Raw genomic sequence first — 4,765 nt, 5'->3', positions numbered from 1 at the left:
CAAGGCACAGCACAAGGCACAAGGAATTTGTTATTCAAGACAAATAAGTTCTAGAGAACTGCCATACAACATTTTGCTTATAGTTAATCGTACTATATTGTACATGTAAACATCTATTACAAGGGTAGATCCCCTGTTAATTTTCTCACCACAATCAGAAAAAAAAAAGTCATCCTTGCCCTCAATATGTCAGTTGTGGAAGATTACGTTATGTGAACTCATTAGTAGGCATTTCATTCTTCCTAAAAATGCAGAGCAGAAAATCAGTTTCTGTGGTGTTAGGTAGTTTTCACAAACAAATTTATGAAGGGGAGGCACTGTGGTTATCATTGGGTTGATTCCTCTTTAACATGTTCTGTCTCTCCCATTCTCTCCTCCTGTTTGTTTTTCTTCAAAACTCCTATACTGACTGCAGGCATTTTTCTCCCATTACTCCTTTCATTTATCTTCTTTACTTCTAAGAAGTTGCTATCTTTGAACTTTCCTACCTATTCCAGGACTTCCTTCCCTGAGAACTTTCCCACAGGTGGAAGACTAACTCATCTCAGTTTAATTATCACTCCCTCATAAAGAATGACTGAAGCAATTATACCAGGGGTGGATCCTTGACCTGACTGGATTGAATGATCATCTTTGATAATTTGGGATTAAAATTCAGAAATCCTAGCACTCTTTGATGTTGATAAATAACTAGCAATGAAAGGCAGACATTAGAAAAACCTAACTTCCAACCAGAAGCCAGTGGGAAGAGTAGAAGAAAAAGAATCCTTGACACTGTCAGCTTTCTAGTTCCTGGTGCTAGTCCTTGGAAAGATCTGGTAACTTTTATGTCTTGTGTTCTCTGAGAAACTTATGTATCGTTGAGATATTTTCTTCTTAATTGCAACACAGTTGTAGTGATATTGTGTAATTTTCCGTCAAAAGAACCCCGACTTTAGGTCTTTTACCTCTTCTCTAGATCTTTTACTTCCCCTCTCTGCCCTTTCTGACATTTTTTAAATTATTACTTGATATCTGACAATCCTCTCTACTGACATTTATTTTCTCTTTCTTTCCCTCTTGTCTCTTAATTTCTATCTATGATTTAGGTCTCTTTTTCTACTCTCTCTGCTTTCTCCTCTCATGATACTTCTGACCCTTACATGCCCGATGTTAACATAATTCTCCTCTATAGTTTCTAGATCCGTTCTCATCTCATTGCTTTTCTTCCCTTTCTTAATCACTATTTCCTACTCTTGAATCTAATGAAGCTTGGACTTGTAACTAAGTATTTGTTTAGGTTTTTTAAGCTCTGCAACTTCTCATCTATGTGAGGTAGAAACCTACAGTGTTATATTACAAAAGGAAATGTTAAGAAAAAAATGCCATTTCTAAATATATAAGCATACTACAAAAGGATAAATACTGTATAATTCTTTCTCGAGACAATGTACTAAAATCCATTTCATTTTTTCTTTTAGTCAAAGAAAATTAAACAATTCTCGAATGCTTTGAGGTCAATGTGTCATGTCTTGACTATAGCATACAGACCAAAATGATCAGCTTGCACTATGTGAGAATCTGATAAGTAAGGTTTAATCTTGTCTTCAATTAAAACACCACTACCTAATTGTCATTCAGTGTTCTCCTTGCAGAAGCTGAGAATATGCATATGAGAGAAATTTCCATGAAGGTAATGTTTATAGTCATTTCTGGGTTAAAGAACAAGATTTATTTCACTTTATGGGAATGTATTTCCTGACATTTGTCCTATTGCATTGTGATCAAAGGACTGTAGTGCTGAATGTGGGAACTTCTCCAGGAAGGTGGACTGTAAGTGATTATGTAAAGTTCTAAGCAAAGGCAATCTCCATTATGCACTCTGTCAGAAACCCTTTGCAGGTTACATATTGCTGAATATAACAGGTTTCTGCCTACTGGGATTCCACAGGATATTTTGGATTGTTTCATAAGTATAAAGATAAGTAGGTATGCTGCTGCCAATAAACTTGAACCCAAAGAGATGAACCTGTTCAAATCATATCCATGGATGTTGATTACATTTTCTTTTATAGAAAGGTGAGGATTTTGCTGGCAAATACGAAACCAAAGTTGGTTTTCAGATATATGACCTCTAACCTACCAGATAAGGAAATTGGCCTGAGTACTCATGGTACTCTCTGAGCCATATTTTGAACCTCTCATGTGGGAACCACTGAGTTGAGAATGTTTATATTGCGCTGGTAATGAGGTATAATGTTAGATTTTTTATGTTAAGTGCCTGCTGGGGAGCGACTTTAGGATAGGACATGAAATTACGTACATTTCTTACATTTATTGATTTTCATCCACATACAGAAATACAAATAGTCAAAAAGATTTGCAATAAGGAGTTTTACGCACCAGAATTTTTATGATTTAATCATTCCATTCAAATGTTTGCTCAAATATCTTTTCCCCAGAGAGACTTTCCAAATTCAGCTTTTCTAAAAGCCTCCCCACTACCATGTATACCCATATCTTACTTTTGTGTTCTTTATAGCATATGCCATTCCTTTATATGTACAGAGAGGTCATCTGTATATTGCTCCTTCCTCAGCTAGAACATTAGTTCCACAAAGGTAGGGCTTTTGTCCTTTTTGTTCCCTACTTTATCATCTAGCCAGAAAAGATTCTAACTTGGTGAGTGAATGAATCATAGCATTAGCTATCATGAATTAAAAAAAGAAGAAAAAGAAAAAGAGATAGAAATAAGCTAACTGATTCACAATGGGAAGATTGTTGAATAACCTAGTATAAATTCATAGCTTAAACTATTAAAACCTATTATATATTTATAGCTTAAACTGTTATTGTAATGAAGGTATTTTTAAAAATTTTTTAACATTATGTGAATAAAGCAAGACCTAGAATTATACATATAACGTGATAGCAGTGTGTATATATATACCTTGTGGGAACTGAGAAAAAACATTCCAAAATATTTATAGTGCATGTGCTTAGATGGAAAGATATCACATATCTTCTTTATTTCTAAATATTTTGCAATTTTTATTTACCAACTATGGTCAGAAGAAATGAGGCAAAAAGGAAGAAAAGGAGAAAAAAATATAGTAGTGAGTGGGGACTGAGTATTACAGATAGACCAGCGATCATGCTAAGGCATTATAAATATGAAGACGTTAATAACTAATAGTAGTACATGATGTTTTTTGAGCACTATGTGTAAGTATAGTTTGAAGTTTGGTTTCTTTTTGGGGTACAGTATACTTTATTGATGATACATGACAAATTAGGACTCCCCAAGCCCCTCCCTTTCTTTAGGGGGTCTGGGATGGAAACTGTGTAGAGGTCATGAGATTCTCACTGTCTTACAGGATGAGTTGGGGCAAGGACTTCCCAGCAACTGAGGGCCTCTCTCTTCCCCCTGCTCTCACTGGGACTGGTGGTCCAGGGGGCTCTTACTCTTTGGAGGCCATGTGAACCATAAAGTCTACCACCTGGTTGCTGTAGCCAAATTCATTGCCAAACCAGAAAATGAGCCTGACAAACTGGTCATTGAGAGCAATGCCAGCCCCAGCATCGAAGGTAGAAGAATGGGTGTCACTGTGAAAGTCACAGGAGACAACCTGGTCCTTGATGTAACCCAGGATGCTTTTAAGGGTGCCTTCCAATGCCTGCTTCACTACCTTCTTGATGTCATCATGTTTGGCAGCTTTCTCCAGGTAGCAGGTCAGATCCACAACTGACATATTGGAGGTGGGGACTTGGAAGGCCATGCCAGTGAGTTTCCTAGTCAGCTCAGGAATGACCTTGCCTATAGCCTTGGCAGTGCCAACAGAAGCAGGGATGATGTCCTGGGCAGCCCCATGGCCATCACTTCACAGCTTCCCAGAGGGGCTGTTCATGGTCTTCTGGGTGGCAATGATGGCCTGGACTGTGGTCATGAGTCCCTCCACAATACCGAAGTTATCATGGATGACCTTGGCCAGAGGGGCCAAGCATCAAGAGGCACTGCTGAGAACCTTAAGGGAGTTGTCATACTTCTCGTGGTTCACACCCATCGCTAACACGGCATCATTAGAAAGGACAGAGATGATGACCCTCGTGGCCACACTTCAAATGAACTCCAGCCTTCTCCATGGTGGTAAGACCCCAGTGGACCTTACAACATACTCAACACCAGCACCACACCATTTGATGTTGACAGGATTCTTGCTCCTGGAAGATGATATGGGCTTTCTCTTGATGACAAATTTCCCATTCTCAGCCTTGACTGTGCTGTTGATTGTGCTGTTGAATTTGCTGTAGATGGAATCGTACTGCAACATGTAGACCATGTAGTTGAGGCCAATGAAGGGGTCATTAATAACGACAATAACCACTTTGCCAGAGAGAAAAGCAGCCCTGCTGACCAGGTGCCCAATATGGCCAAATCCATTTACTCTGACCTTCACCATGTGTCCCTGGCACTGCACCAGAAGATGCAGCTGTCTGTCAAAGGAGCAGAGAGCCTAAAGTTCTTTACATAAATAAAATTGTTTAATTCTCATAATTACTAAATGAGGTCAGTGTTATACTTCTTGTTATTACTGTCATTGTCATCCCCACTATCTAGATAGAACCCAGAGAGGTCATACTACTTCCCAAAGTTGCCCAGCTAAGAGGTGGTAGACCTGAGATTTGAATCTGATTCAGGGTCTATAGTCTTAACTTCTGATTAAGAATAAGAAAGGGAGTAACTGTTTCTGAAGTAAGAATAAAGAAGAAAATATTTCATTCACAA

At 38.4% G+C, this 4,765-nt stretch overlaps 1 pseudogene; it reads right to left on the bottom strand.

The window, feature by feature from the left end:
- Positions 1–3,440: 3,440 nt before the first annotated feature.
- On the bottom strand, positions 3,441–4,476 carry LOC103680854 (annotated as a pseudogene).
- Positions 4,477–4,765: the final 289 nt, after the last annotated feature.

The sequence above is a fragment of the Ursus maritimus genome, unplaced genomic scaffold (genome assembly GCF_017311325.1).
Source record: "Ursus maritimus isolate PB19 unplaced genomic scaffold, ASM1731132v1 scaffold_21, whole genome shotgun sequence".
Classification (NCBI taxonomy): Eukaryota; Metazoa; Chordata; class Mammalia; order Carnivora; family Ursidae; genus Ursus; species Ursus maritimus.
Note: the sequence above shows the minus strand (reverse complement) of the source record. Positions and strands in the feature narration are given on the sequence as shown.